Source organism: Eulemur rufifrons, chromosome 6 (genome assembly GCF_041146395.1).
Source record: "Eulemur rufifrons isolate Redbay chromosome 6, OSU_ERuf_1, whole genome shotgun sequence".
Lineage (NCBI taxonomy): Eukaryota > Metazoa > Chordata > Mammalia > Primates > Lemuridae > Eulemur > Eulemur rufifrons.
This window is the reverse complement of record NC_090988.1, coordinates 93,709,472-93,724,745: the sequence shown is the minus strand read 5'-3', so window position 1 is coordinate 93,724,745 and position 15,274 is coordinate 93,709,472. Positions and strand designations below refer to the sequence as shown.

The 15,274-nt window shown below is 43.9% G+C and overlaps 1 non-coding gene across 1 annotated transcript; it reads left to right on the top strand.

Moving 5' to 3' along the window:
* Window positions 1–14,691: 14,691 nt before the first annotated feature.
* On the top strand, window positions 14,692–14,832 carry LOC138385486 (U4 spliceosomal RNA). The gene has a single exon (XR_011233724.1). It is a non-coding gene; the product is annotated as a U4 spliceosomal RNA (small nuclear RNA).
* Window positions 14,833–15,274: the final 442 nt, after the last annotated feature.

Below are 15,274 nucleotides of genomic sequence, written 5' to 3'. Positions count from 1 at the left end.
GCAGACAAAAACATACACTGTGGAAAAGAATCTTTATTCAATAAATGGTGCTGGGAAAACTGGATAACCACATGTAGAAGACTGAAACAGGACCCACACCTTTCACCACTCAGAAAAATCAAATCACGGTGGATAACAGACTTAAACCTAAGGTATGGAACTATTAGAATTCTAGAAGAAAATGTGGGAAAAACTCTTATAGACATTGGCCTAGGCAAAGAATTTATGAAGAAGACCCCAAAGGCGATCACAGCAACAACAAAAATAAATAAATGGGACCTGAGTAAATTAAAAAGCTTCTGCACAGCCAAAGAAACTGTCACGAGAACAAATAGACAGCCTACAGAATGGGAAAAAATTTTCACATGGTACACATCCGATAAAGGACTGATAACTAGAATCTATTTAGAACTCAGGAAAATCAGCAAGAAAAAATCAAACAACCCTATCAAAAAGTGGGCAAATGACATGAATAGAAATTTTTCAAAAGAAGACAGAAGAATGGCCAATAAACATATGAAAAAATGCTCAACATCTCTAATCATCAGGGAAATGCAAATCAAAACCACAATGAGATATCGCTTAACCCCAGTGAGAATGGCTTTTATCAAAAAGTCCCAAAACAACACATGTTGGCGTGAATGCGGAGAGATAGGAACACTCATATACTGCTGGTGGGACTACAGACTAGTGCAACCCCTATGGAAAGCATAATGGAGATACCTTAAACAGATTCAAATAGACCTACCATTCGATCCAGCAATCCCATTATTGGGCATCTACCCAGAGGAACAAAAGTCATTCTATAAAAAAGACACCTGTACCCGAATGTTTATAGCAGCACAATGCACAATTGCAAAGACGCGGAAACAACCCAAATGGCCACCAATTCATGAGTGGATTAGTAAATTGTGGTATACGTATACCATGGAGTATTACTCAGCTATAAGAAATAATGGTGATATAGCACCTCTTGTATTTTCCTGGATAGAGCTGGAACCCAATCTACTAAGTGAAGTATCCCAAGAATGGAAAAATAAGCACCACATGTACTCACCAGCAAATTGGTTTCCCTGATCATCACCTAAGAGCACATTTAGGAATAACATTAATCGGGTGTTGGGCAGATGTGGGGGGGGGGATGAGTGTCTGTGTACATAATGGGTGCAATGTGCACTGTCTAGGGAATGGTCATGCTTGAAGCTCTGACTGGAGGGGGGTGCGGGGGGGAGGGGCCCAAGGGCAATATACATAACCTAAACTTTTGTACCCCCATAATATGCGGAAATAAAAAAAAATTTTTTGAAAACCAAATTATTTTGATAGATTGAAATATTAGTGCACAAGAATAAAAGGTTGTTATTACCAAGGATATAAAATGTGTTCCTGGAGGTGGGGGAGGGTATGGGTGTATACCTACATAATGAGTGCGATGTGCACCATCTGGGGAATGGACACGCTTAAAGCTCTGACTCAGGGGAGGGGGGTGTGGAGGGGAATGGGCAATATACATAACCTAAACTTTTGTACCCCCATAATATGCTGAAATAAAACTATTTTCACATAAAAAATTAAAATAAAATTTGTTCCTACAACTAAATCTACTATGTAGCAAGATATCTATTACCTGTGCAATTAAATCTACTATATAGCAAGATACCTATTACATTCTTTCTGAAATCTGTGTGTCATTTTGTATAATTTTAATCATATTTATTTTATAAACATTTCTGGTTTGACAAATTGTGTGCCGGCTTATTGGAGAAAAAGTATAAAATAACAACTAATTCTCAAATCTTATATATAAGCAGTGAAATATATTTTGGCTTTAGGTATTAGGAAAATAACCGTTTTTTTGGATCAAAGATTACCATCATGTTTTTTCTTCAGTTTTCTACATTTTTGCCATTTTGTTAATTTATATTACTAACTAAAGTTCCGTACTTGAAAAAAAAGGTGTAAGTTTGACATTTATTTTTCTGTAGCAAACTTTAGCTCTTGTTTTTTCTTTAAATTTCAGGCAAAATGAAATCTTAATTTCAAATTACAAAATATAGCTTGTAAGATCTAAACTAAATCAAATTCACACTCTCAAGACTACAAACAGGTTTTGAAAAGCTACATTAATCATTAAACTTATTTATTAAGTCTAACAGTTTCTTCTTTTAGAGACCAGAGTTTTCATAATTACAATGAAGCTGCTATTCTCTAAACATAGCCTGAGTTCCCTGTCAATGTTTTATTTAGCACGTTATTTCTTAATACTTAGAATAGGTCTACAGGGGACAAATCTTTTCCAGCGTAGCTCCAAATGTTTTTTTTTTCCTCTACATTTAATGATTTAATTTGCAGTCAGTGATCTCTGATCACTGAGAGAGAAATCAAATGAGGTAAGCCCTATGGCTCTCTAGCTTACAGCATGGAGAGAGTTTTCACTGCATATCCTAAAGAGGGGAAACAGGTAGAGCCTGGCAGTTTCCCTGAGTTGAGAAGACAAGCTGAGAGTCGTCAGAGGCCAAGATGGCTGGAACTTGTAAGGCAGAGTACTAGAGAGAAGAGAGCTACAGCTACACAGACAGAGAGAGTGTCAGAGCTCTGCAGTGGTTACCCCTTGAGATTTCAGCTAAATAGTGGTCAATGCATGGGTGTGATGAAACTGCTGTAAGCCAGGAAAACAACCACCCTAAAGGAGCAGAGGGTCCTACAGGTTTGGGAGTAGTTTTGGATCCCAAAAGTCAGACTAGAAAACTTCATACCCTGTGCAGTGTCAGGCAGAGGACTCAGAACGGTATTGCCTCCATAGTGGGACAAAATGAGCCCTAGACTAAAAGCTGCTCTGGTTCCACCTAATGAAATTTAAAAGCAATCCTTGAAAGTATAAAACAGTTCCTGAGTAACATAACTGTGTACTGGAACAAAACACAAGACTATCAACAGGAATGTAAAAATTTCTAGCACTCAAAAATGTGAAATTAACAAAGCTTGATATCCAGTCAAAAATTACCAGGCATAAAGAGAAGCAGGAACATATGATCAATAATGAAGAGAGAAATTAGTGAATAGAAACAGATCTAGAAGTGACACAGATGATACAATAGTCAGGAACATTAAAACAGTATTTACCTTAGATTTCTGGCCAAAATGGATTAACAGGGACTGGATTCACCCCCTAGTCTGAAAACAAAACAAAATGGGCAAAATATCTGAAACAAAGGCTTGCAAGGAACTGTATCATGTAATTAAGGACAGAGACAAATGAGGTGCATCCTATGATGCAATCCAGCTGACTACCTTGAGAAATTCCAGGCCAGGGTGTAATAAGGGTATCAAGGCAAAGCCAGTTGGAATTCCAGATTTGAGGAGACAAACGTTAGAGTCCAAGGTGGCAAGAGTTCACAGGTCCCAGACCGGGAGAGAGACCTGCACAGAGAGAGAGCGGCCGATATATGAAGAAGGGTCCCCTAAGATATTCAGCTGCATACTGATCAGAGCAGCAACTGAGGAAACTCCCCAAGGGCAGGAAAGAACCACCTCAAAAATGATTAGAGGGGTTAACTTCCCTGGAACCCTCTCCCTTCACCTCTCTTAGGGATCTCAGTTTCCCCATTTGTAGATTAAGGAGTTTGGCTCAGATCACACTTGTATTGTTCCTGTGAATTATCCCTTCTGATCTTTTTAAAAAGGAAGATTCCAGATCCCACCCTCAAAGATTCTGATTCAGTACGTGGGGGGTGCGGTTATGGAATTTGCACTTTTATCCTCTTGGCTTCCTCGCCCAGTCCCAACCTTAAGTGAACACGACGTTGTTTTGAACAGCTGCCTAGACTGTGTCCAAGTGTCTTTTCAGGAGTAAAGCTTTCGACATTTGAAACTGGGGAGCGGGAAGGGGGTTCCCACAATGGGCAGCTGAATAACTCCCCATCCAAAACCTCCTTGACTCCTCGCTGAGGTCGTTCTGCCTGGCGCCGTTGCCAACCATCCCCCTAAGAACTCTGTGACCCACCCGGGCCCAGAAGACCCACTCACCCAAGCGGAGAGTCTGTCCGGACCCTTCCCGCGACCGCGGCACGGAGATGCGCAAGTGCTGCGGCGACCGCGCTCACCTCGCCGTCTCTGGGAACTATCCCAGAGACGGCGAGGTGAGCGCGGTCGCCGCAGCACTTGGGAAGCTGGCCCGGGAGTGGCGCCCCCCCTCGAGCCAATGGATGGGAAGCCCGGGACCGTTCCTCACCACTTTGCAAGCCTATTGGAGCTCCAGCCACTGAGCGGAGCGGCGGGAAAGGACAAATGTGCACCCCACGCGCCCGCCAGTGGGTCAAAAGGGCGGGCACAGGGTGCGGATGAGGGGCTGCGCGCCCACCCACCCTATTTATCCTGATGACCCGATCCGGGTCTTACTAGCGAGCCACTCCCGGGTCTCTCGGGGCACGGCCAGCTTTCGTGTCCTGGGATAAACTGAGAAATCATTTCCCCCCATTGCTTTCCCGCCCAGCGGGCCGGGGGAGGAGCCGACCGGGCGCTGGGCGGGCGCGGGAGGTGCCAGGCGGGTTCGCGCGTTTCTGGGCTCCGGTGACTCAGCGAGCGCGGCGGGCGTCCGGGGCTGTGGGGCGAACAGCTCGCCTTGGTGTTTCGTGCAGGGCCGTAGCTGCCCTTCTGCCTCTGCAGGACAAGCGGCGGGGGAGGGATAATCAGCCAGGCAGGACCCGGTGACCACGGCAGAGCTCCCCGGAGACCCTGCAGAGGCCTGGGGCAAGAACCTGCTGCGGGCGTCCGCTGGGCTCGCTTCACCAGCCTCCAGCAGACAAAAGAGACCAAAGCGGGCGGCGGCCGCTGCTCCCGCACAGAGGTCTGGCGGAGCTTGGCCTCCCCGACAAAAGAGCCACCTTCGTGGAGAGGCTGGTGTATGTACGTAGACTCTGCCAACCTTCAGGAGCGACCAGGCCCTGCGGGTCCCGGCTCCCAGGACGCGCATAGCTATGTGCAGAACTTTACCGTGCTGATGGAGGACATCACAGTTAGGCATCCCCAGACTGATGATCAGAGAAGTGCTTTGCATGGGGCTTGAGAAAACATCGTCCTGTTTAGGAGCCTGAATAGGAGCAGATGCCTTCAGTACTGCATGCTATTTTGGAGAAGTTGGTCAAAGAAGAGAAGAATATAGGTGACAATAATTTTGTAATTCGTAGAACAAATGTTTATGTAAAAGTTGATGGTGTTGGTGGAATAATCACGAACGCGATTCCTAACTTAGTGTAAAATATACACAGAGACTCTAAAATCACTGCTTAAATTCCGATTGCTCTGTGGGGTTTGGAAAGAGTAACCTTCAGAAGTATAATTGTAAAAGTTGTATCAGAAAGTTAAAAGAAGAGAAAAGAAAAATCATGATGGCCTTCTCAAATCACTGTCATTTCTGAAATCATCTGAAAGCGGGACACGTTGACTAGCACCAACATATTCATCAGTGGAGAATAAATCATTGCGGGAGGGAAATCGCTGATCCTTGTTTCCTTGCAGAGTCTGGAGAAGTTAAGAAGCTATGAAAAGCAAGAGATGGCAGAGAATGATGTTGTCAAAATTGCCTGACATCTCTGGGGACAGAGAATTTGCCCTGGAAAGAAACATACCTTAAGGAGTGTCTGCATGTACCATTAGCTCTAAGTACATTGTAGGCCCTAGTAAGGCGTCTGGATTTTATCATAAATGTGAAGTTTATTTTAGATGGAGGATTTGAGGCAAGAGAGTGCTGTCCCCTGACTTACATGTTTAAAGATCACTCTGGCAGCTGCATGGGCTACAAACTCTGGGGGGACTGAGGAGATGCAGAAGGCAGGACTTGGCTAAGAGTCTATGCCAGGATCCACAGAGGTCAGAGCCCTGGCCTTCGGCAGTAATGGTGGAGGTGTTAGAAGTCGTTGGATTCTGTATTTGTTTTGAAGAGCGAGCCTGTGGAATTTGCTTATGGATGAGGTGTTCCGTAAATGAGAGAAAAATTTGGCTCAATGATGAAAAATAGGGCTTTTGAGTTGAGCAACTAGAGGGATAAATTCTCCATTAACTGATAGAGGAAAGTTTGAGGAAGGAGCTGCTGTGTGTGCAAATAGTCGTGTGTGTGTGTGTGTGTGTGTGTGTGTATTAATAATTCTACTTTTGACATGTTTACTTGGAGATGCTAATCCACTCCAACTGAGAGATAAGGAGTGAAGTGGAAGGGTTCACATTCAATACATGGTGGTGAATTCCCAGGGAGGCTTAAGAAGGGATGAGGGATTGAACATGGGAGGGAAAGAACATAGATCAAAATAAAAGAAATGAGGAGATAGAAGCTTGGAATTTTGATGGTAACAATGTTGTCCATTAACTGAGAAGTATAACTGAGGTACAATGAAAATTAAAAGGGGAACAATGTTCACTGGGAGATAGCTCAGCAGAAGATACAGAAAAATGCCTGTCTTTCCCCCCAGAATCCCTGTTTCTTAGCTGATGTGTGTATTTTTACCTCACAAAGACCACTCTTGTTGGTCTGTAATGGCACCCCAACCAGCACATGCTTTCTCTAATCCCAGAGTTTCCCCACTCCTTGAGCCTAGCAAATAGTTGATGTTTCCATTCCCTCTTCATTTGCTAAGGAGTGGAATCTTAACTGAATGACATGCTTGGAATAATCAGCCTGATGCCACTTTAGGTGGCAGTCTTCCATTTCCACTTTAAGTGTAAAACTGATCCTCACAAAGAAACTAACTGCCTAGATCTGGCTGGGTCAGAACCTCTAGGTCCAGAGTAGAGCTCCAGCTTTGCTTTGCCCTTTGTGGTTGTGCTCTGAGAGCTTTGAAGCAAACCCTCTGCGACTTGGCAGTAATGACAAGATAGGAAGTAATCAGGGAATCTGTTGAGCCACCAGGTAACCCTCACCTTTAGCTGAAGTTTATATGGGGCTGTTGAAATTGTCTGACTTCGCTGGGGCGGAGTGTTTGCCCTGAAAAGGAGCATACCTGAACATTCCCTTGTAAGAATCTTGGCTGTATATAGTAAGCATCTGGATTTTATCATAAATGTGGTAAGAGTAAATTTGGCCAAGCAACAAGTGGTTGAGTCATTTTGCTGTTGTCAAACCCATAAAAAGAGGAAAAGGCCACTCACACGGTTGGGAGAGGTAGGAATGGATCAAACACTAAGGCCAGGTCTGGCAGAGTTAGGAGACAAAGCCAATGTTTTTGGAGAGTGACTCCTTCATGAACCCTTGAAAGACGCTTCCTCACCCCTAACTGAGTAGGCTGATTTCTCTATTTAGAGTTGCAAACATGTTCTGGGAATACAGAGGAAGGTGTATCTGGGGAGTGTATCACAGAGAAAGAGATTTAGATTTGGACTTGACAGATGAGGGATGAGTAAGAGTTTGAGAGAGAAGAGAGGAGCTGTGGTCAGATGTACAAGGGCAAAAGTGGCAGGAGAGGCTAAGGAGAATTGGCTTCTGGGAATGGGTTAGGGATGAGGGCGTGGGCACCCTGTTCCAGAGCTTGCAATGGGATATGCAGAAGCATAGAAGGGATGGTCTTCTCCTTTCCTTCTCCCATGAGTTTGCAGTGGGCTTGCCTCACTTGCTACTGCTAACAAGCAGAGAGAGCTGGGGTGGGGTCTCTAAGCTTTCAACAACCTCTTAGAAGCCAGCCCTGACGTCCTGGCAGGTAAATCTTCCTGTATAGACCGCCTAGTCCATCCTATCCTAGGAAGATAGCACACTCATGAGGAGGGTAACACTTCCCACCTCTACTCCAGAGGCTCTAAGGAGGAGGCCATTAGCAAAATGGGAATTTTCTCTCTCTTTTCAAGAAGAGAAATGTCCACTATGCTGTAGGTGGTCGTAGTCTGGGGCCAAGATGCAGGGGTGGGCTGGGTGGTTTTGCCTCCAACCTGGTACAGCAGTACTGGGATATGGATGGGGGCGGGGCCGTCAGTATTTAGTTCAACCCCTATCACAATGGGGCGGTGCTTGGCAGTTGGTCTTCTGCAGTCACCCCTTGGGGTAGGTGTGACTTTTGCCCCCATTTCACAGATTAGGAAATAGGCTAGTTTTCCGGAGGCCCCAGGATCAGTTGGGGGGAGTGGGGAGGGTGTTAGGTAGGATTTTAACCTTAGAGCCTCACAGCTTCTTAGGATCCAGCAGGGAGACTTTGGGCAAGTTTCCTCCCCTCTTGGGAGTCTCCATTACTTATGCGTAAATTAAAGAGGTTTACCAGTTTCTGATTCCCCATACATTAGTGTTCCAACATACCACTTGAGTAGCTTTTAAAAAATGTGGACTCTGGGAATCAACTCCAATGTATTTAAATTCAGTAGGTCTAGAGGGAGGCCCAGTAATCTGCATTTTTCATCAAGCACAGGCATCAACAGACAGAAAAGCCTGAGTAAGACCAGTGCTTCGCAAAGTTTACGAAGCATCAGAATCCTCTGGCGAGCTGGTCAAAACACATTGCTGAGGTCTGTTTCCAGAGATCCTGATCGATCCTGAGTTGGAATGTGCCCGGTAATTTGCATTTCTCAAGCGGTGTTGCCACTCTGCCGGTCACATGCTGCCCTGTGGCTCCACTACCCTACCGCAGCGCCCGCGGGACTTCTTTACTCGCAGCTCGGCGGAATGAGATCACTACAGGCAGCCTCTTCAGGCACCGCCCTCTTCCGGCACCGCCCTCTTCCGGCACCGCCCCCGTCAGGCACGTGAGCGGAGCCCTTAAGGACAGCGTTAAACTTTCGCCACGGCCAAAGGCGCTTTTTCATGTTGTGTGTAGTCCCGCATGCTGCCTGCAGATGGCGACAGAGGACGAGCCTGCCGGAATGAGGCGGGGCAAGGAGGCGGGGAGAAAAGCGGGCCGGTGAGGATTGACATCCATCAAGGCCAATGGCAGCCCAATCTTCCGTTCTCTGGAGCGCAAGAGCTTCCATACCTTTAGGAGGCCGCAGGCGTGGCGTTAAGTGGAGGGGTGGAAGTGGGTGATGCCGCCTCACGTGCTCCCTGAAGGTCCATCTGTTAGTCCAAGGTTGCTATAGGTCGTATTGGCTCAACCCTTTTTGTCAATTTACCTTCCTCTTACTTAACTAAGGCTGCCTCACCTGTCTCTAGGCAAACTTGTCTCTCCATCACTCTGGGTACTTGGAGTTTTAAAAAGCGTCATGGGGGCAAAGCCAGCGCTGGACTTCTCGTTTTCTTAGCAGCTAAGTATTTCCGGCGCTGACATTGGGGAGCTGCTGGGCGGGAGTAGGGATGCAGAGAATAGGGTGAGAGAATGTATGAAGTGTCCACTAAATGCCAGGCATGGTGCTTTGGCATTTTCCATAGGTTTGTCTCCTTTAATCATCTTTCTATATGACTCATTTTTCTGTTTCACAGACTAGGAAACAAGTTAATTAAATCGCCCCAGGGCAATCCTTGGATAATTTTAATTAATGTCAGATGCCAAAGCCCCAGGTATTTTATTGTGCCAAGGCTGCCTTCGCTGCATTTCAGCGCACCCGGGTCCTGTGAATCACCTCTCCCCACTCACTGAGCCATCCCTCTGTCCGTGCGTTCACGCATTCATTTCTTACAGGCCCATCTGCGAGGCATGGGTCTAGTTGCTACTAAAAATACTGAAGAATAGGGACTCTACAGTAAAGTAAAGGAGATTTTTAAAAAGATATACACAGAATCGTTATGCTCAGAATGGTTTTGCTCCCCCACCCTAGCCCCAACGTGTTATTGATGCCTATTTTGTTCCAGATAATATGGTGGGGTCTGAAGATACAGAGATCGCTAAAATCCACCCTTGTCTTTCAGAAGCTCGTTGCCTTATGCAGTAGTAATCTCTGAACTTTTATTTTCACACACCTATAATTTTTAACAAATTGAGCATCAACTATATATATGGTAGATAGTATATAAACATATATGCTATTGTAATTAATGTACCAAATAATTAAACACTTTAAAATTTTTTAGATAAAAATCAATCTAAATGGAGGTTTGAATATTTTCTCTGTTCACCCCAGTGGAGCTTCTTGGGCACTTCCTGGAGTGCTTCCTCAGACTGTGTCCCTCCACCCCTGACATGCACTTGGCTCTCTCCATTCTTCAGCTCACTGTCAAATGTCAGTTTTTCAGAGAGGACTGCCCTGATGACTTTATAAAATATCACTCTCTCCCGCTCTGTCATCTTTTGTCCCCTTATCCTGTTTTGTTATACATGTGCTATGTCTCTCTAACTAGGAAATATGTTTACTTTTCTCTTTTTGTTTGGTTTAGTTTCTGTCTCTTTGCCCCAGATTATAGGCTTCAGGAGGGGCAAGCAGGAGTCCTTAACACTGGTGACCCTGAGAGGATTAGGGATGCCCAGTCCAGTGTATCCTGAAATCCCCTGCCCAGGGAAGGAGTGGGAGTGGAGGGAAGATGGAGAACTGTCCATCCATCCCTCTCCTGGTTCCTGTATTCTTCTAGTCCTCAGGGCCAGCATTACTTAGCCCCTGTAAGTGTCCCTATCCAGGTCTTGTAAAAGGCATCCCAGGGGCAAAGCCAGTGTTGCACTTCTTGTTTTCTTAGCAGCCAAGTATTCCCAGCACTTCTTCCGCTTCTCTCAGACTTTTAGTGAGGAATAACACATTTTCAGTCCCTATCCCCATAGGTAGGAAAAATAAAGGTCAGGCACACCAAAACCTTTTGGTAAGACTCAGTTATAGTTCAGAGAAAGACTCCACTGTCTGGCTCTCTCAGCATCTTCTCGCTTAAGGCATTTATGGGGTTACAGAAAGTATCCTGGGCTAAGAGCCAGAAAATCTAATCTCTATACCTAGGTTTTCCTCAGAAGGAGGAAGTGAACCAGATGGCTGAACACCCTGCCCCCATGCTATCCGACCACACAGAAGAGCCAAGGATGCTTAGAGCTGACTCTGCATTGAACTTCTTACCCAAATTGTGTCCTGATGTGATGATAAATGAAGAATCTTGAGAGGCTGCCAGTTTCTGTGTAACGTAAGGACAATGTCCTGAGAAACCTATACCTGGGTGTAGAGACTTTTTTACTGTAGGATCTATAATTAATGGGCTCCAGGTGCACCAAGGATGGAGAGCAGTCCCACACCCCTGAAGAGCTATTGTGACTAGCAAGAAAAAGCGTTGAGTGTGCAGATGCAGCAGCTTCCCGGAACTGAGATGATGCATACTCATGCCAGTGTCGTCTGCGGCAGCCAAGCAAACACCTTGCTGTGGGTGAGTCTGAAAGCTGCACCTTGGTCACTGCAGGACTTCTGATGAGAACGCATATGCTCTGCCAGCTCTTTTCTAGGACTGCATCATTTTATGAACTTGAAGTTGGGTTAAACCCTCTTTTATCCTGTGATGATGTTGTTTGTTAATCCCAGCCTGAAACCCTATTGCTGGTCACCGGCTTCTTAGTAGCTGCATGACCTTGAACAGGTTACCTTCTTTCTTTGCACCTCAGTTTCCTCATGTGTAAAACAGAAAATAACATTTGGTCAGCTTCAAATGTAGGGTTGTAGAGCATCAGTCCTTGTAAGTCAAAGAAGGATATTTGGGGATTTTGAAGACTTCAGAAATCATAGTCTTGTGAGGGTCAGTGAAAGATATTTGTGGATTTGGAAGCCTTCATATATTGTATCAGTAGTATACTTACATGTGGAAAATACTGGAGAAAGAATTCTAACCAAACAACAAATAAATGGGCAGAGAGACCTCAGATAGGAGCAGATAGTGAGGAGAGGAAACCGTGGGGAACAAAAAAATCTGGCAAATTTCATTTATATGGTTCAATCTAAAAGGACAATGATAGACCATTGGGGAACGTGTAATGAAAGCTTTAAAGAAGGATTCTTAAATAGAAGTGACACACTGCAAGGGAAATTCTATGAAGCTTGGAGCTAAAACAACCAGCATGTGAGGAGAGAGTAGAATAAAGAAATTAATCTATTGAGAGATACCATCTTATTGAGGTACAGAAGGAAGCAGAGGGAGAATAGCCTCTACTTTATTTCATATAATAGTAAAGAAATTTGTGTTCAATTATGAGCACTAGGAGAAATGCTGTTGATTGAATAAAAAGGTAATAAGGGAATCTGATGGATAAGTCAATTAATAAGATTCTATATTGGAGGCAATCTCCCCCTTTAAACAATTATCTTTTGACTATACACTGGGTACACTTTTCAAAAGAAAAAAAAAGTATATAGAAGGGAAATAACTAATTTTCACCCCATTCTCTAGCATTCAGTAACTATCCAGGGACAATCTATGGCTATACAAGCATGATAACCCTTTTCAATATATTTTCCTGGCAGTTAAGAAATTCATTGTTCCTTATAAGAAGAGTGGCTGATTTGACCTGAAATGAAAAGTTTGCTTTAGACATATTTCTCATGAATATTTGTCAGGTCAGAGAATATGCTCAAAAAGGGATCATAAAGGCCCTGCAGTGCATTAGTTAGTTCAGGAGTACAGGGAGATAAAGATTGAGAACAAAGTTAGGTGAGATCAGGGGCCAAAGAGGTTAGCAGAAGGTTGTGTGTGTGTGTTTGTATGTGCATGTATCTTGGAGCAGGGACAGGTGGGTAGCCTTTGCGGACTGCCTGCAGGCTGCTTGTGAGGTGTCATGATCACTAGACCCTGGAGTGAGTCCTTGGGAAGACACAATGTTCTGAAAGTTTGGTGCCCTTATAGGTTATAAAATATTTTTTTATCACCCCTGGACATCATTGCTAAATTTTAAAAAATATCACCCCTGGGCACACAGGTTAGTCTTCTCATGGTGGTATGGCAAGGCTTGATTTCCAAGAGCTTCCTTTGGAAAGTCCCTAACTTTTCCCTTTGAGAACAGGAGGTCCTTCAGGGTGAGGAAGGAAGGAGGAAATCGTGCCTCCTAACCTACTCCCTCTACTCCATTCAAAAGACCCCAAAAAGGCACAGAAAATTTGCTTTCAGAGGTAGTGCATTGGCATCCATGGAATTTTAGTGCTGCCCTACCCCTGAGTCTATTCCTGTAGTGAAGGTAAAAGAAAAGAAGGGTCACTGTGTCAGGGGAAGATTCGTATGCAAAGCCCAGGACTTGGATACCGTTTCAAGGGAGTTAGTGTCCGTAGTAAAGTAGAATTGGCCCAGGTTCATCTGACTGCAAAGGCAACTGCCTGAGGCAAAAATGAGAACACGGAACAAGAGGGTTGGAACCTTCCTGGGAGAAAGAGTAGAGAGAGAGAGATTTCTAGGTGGAGAGGGATCGGAGTGGAGAGACAAATATATGTCTGTCTTCCCCACATCTATAATTATGTGAAATATTGGAAAAGATAAAAACAAAACAGGAAAACCCAGAATAAATCTGTAATAGCAGATCAAAAGAATAAAAAAAGGTAGTCTTTGGGCCAGAAATAAGAACTGTTCCAAAAAAAAAAAAAAACAAAAACAAAACAAAAATATCTTTAAGTTTGGGGATGGCAGAAGCAAGAAGTGGTGGAAAGTGGGCTGAGATGTGCTTTTTTGGTGGCCCATGTAGTCAACCTCCATCCCCTTCCAACCTTACGTCCCTGCTTGCCCTAAGCAGCATGGTGGCAGCGATAGCATTTATCCACAGGCTAAAGGGATAATTGGCACTAGGGCTAGAGATGCTGTGCTTGTTCCCAGTAGATAGCTGATGACTCCAATCATGGACCAGGAGCCTCTAGACTTAGAGGCAAGTTAGCAGCACTGTCCGTGTGGAGTGTTTCCTTCCTCCAAGGTCCCTTCTGGCCAGCTCTGGTGAACTGGCAAACAGAAGGATAGGAGTAGTCAAGCATACAACAAGCAGATAACCAAAAATCACCCAAAATATCAAGTTTTAATGGTATTTTGTAAATCCAAATTATCTTTATTTTTTATCTGCTTGATTTATTGCTTTCTGAAGGAAGTTTTCTTAATTCTCTCACTCTTTTTGTATGTCTATCAGCTTTTGCCATATATATTTTGTAGTTGTAGTGTTGTTTTGTGTTATGAGGAAGATTTCTTGACTTGTCTTGTGGGAAGATTCTATACTTAGCAGCTGTTCACCTTAAGTTTTATTTTGCCTGGTATTCATGTTATTAATTTGCCTTCAGTTTAACATTTATTTAGTATATCTTTTCCTACTCTTTTAATGCTTGTGTGTTGTTTATTTCCGACATACTTTGTTATTCACTGAATATGTGCCCTCCCAAATTCTTATGTTATAACCCTAACCTCCAATGTGGTGGTATTTGGAGGTAGGACCTTTGGGAAGTAATTAGGTTAGATGAGGTCATGAGGGTGGAGCCCCCTGATGGAATTAGTGTCCTTCTGAGTAAAGAAAGAGAGACTGAACTCTCTCTCCTTCTCTCCCCCCACCATATGAGGACATAGCAAGATATCAGCTACCGACAAGTGAGAGAAGAGGACTCAGAATGAAGCCTACCTTGCCAGAACCTTGATATTGGACTTCCCAGTCTCCAGTACAGTGAGAAATAAATTTCTGTTGTTTAAGCCATTCAGTCTATGGCATTTTGTTATGGCAGTCAGAACAGACTCATACATACATGCTTCTTGGACTTTGTTTTTAACTCAATGTGAGAGACAGAAATTTTACTAGGAAAATTAATTCATTCATTTTTATTATGATTATTGATAGTTTTGAACTTATTTGTGCCATCTTTTAAAAATCATCCTTCTCTAGCTTTGCGCAGTGGCAGTATCGTAGCCAATGAGGTTTATCCGAGGCGCGATTATTGCTAATTGAAAACTTTTCCCAATACCCTACTATGACGACTTGAAATATAGTCAGCATTGGCAATTTTTGATGCTCTCTATGGCGACTGAATAAAAAATAAAAAAATTAAAAAAATTAAATAATAAAAAAAGGAAAATCCTCCTTTCTCTTTCTCATGCTTTCTTGTTGTTTCTTTAATACAGGTACATGATAAGGTTTGGGAATCACTGTCTTAATGGGGCCACATAAGGCCGAATAAGGGCGGCTGGCCTGCGCTCACGAAATGGACAGAAGGGAGAGACTGCCAGCTGAGGTGTGCTGATGCAACTTGAGCCTCAAACCATGGATGAACAGAAAGTCCTCTTTTGGATACAGGACCTGCCTGAGGCACCGTTTTGAAATAGGCAAATTTTATTTGCTTTCTCTTTTTTTCCCACTATCTGTATTTGCTCCTGCATTTTGAGTGCTGGTTTACAGTGGTTTTCACAGAACCCCAAGTTCCTGAGTTTATTTTTTTATCTCAGACTTTTCTACTCTTCAAAATCCAA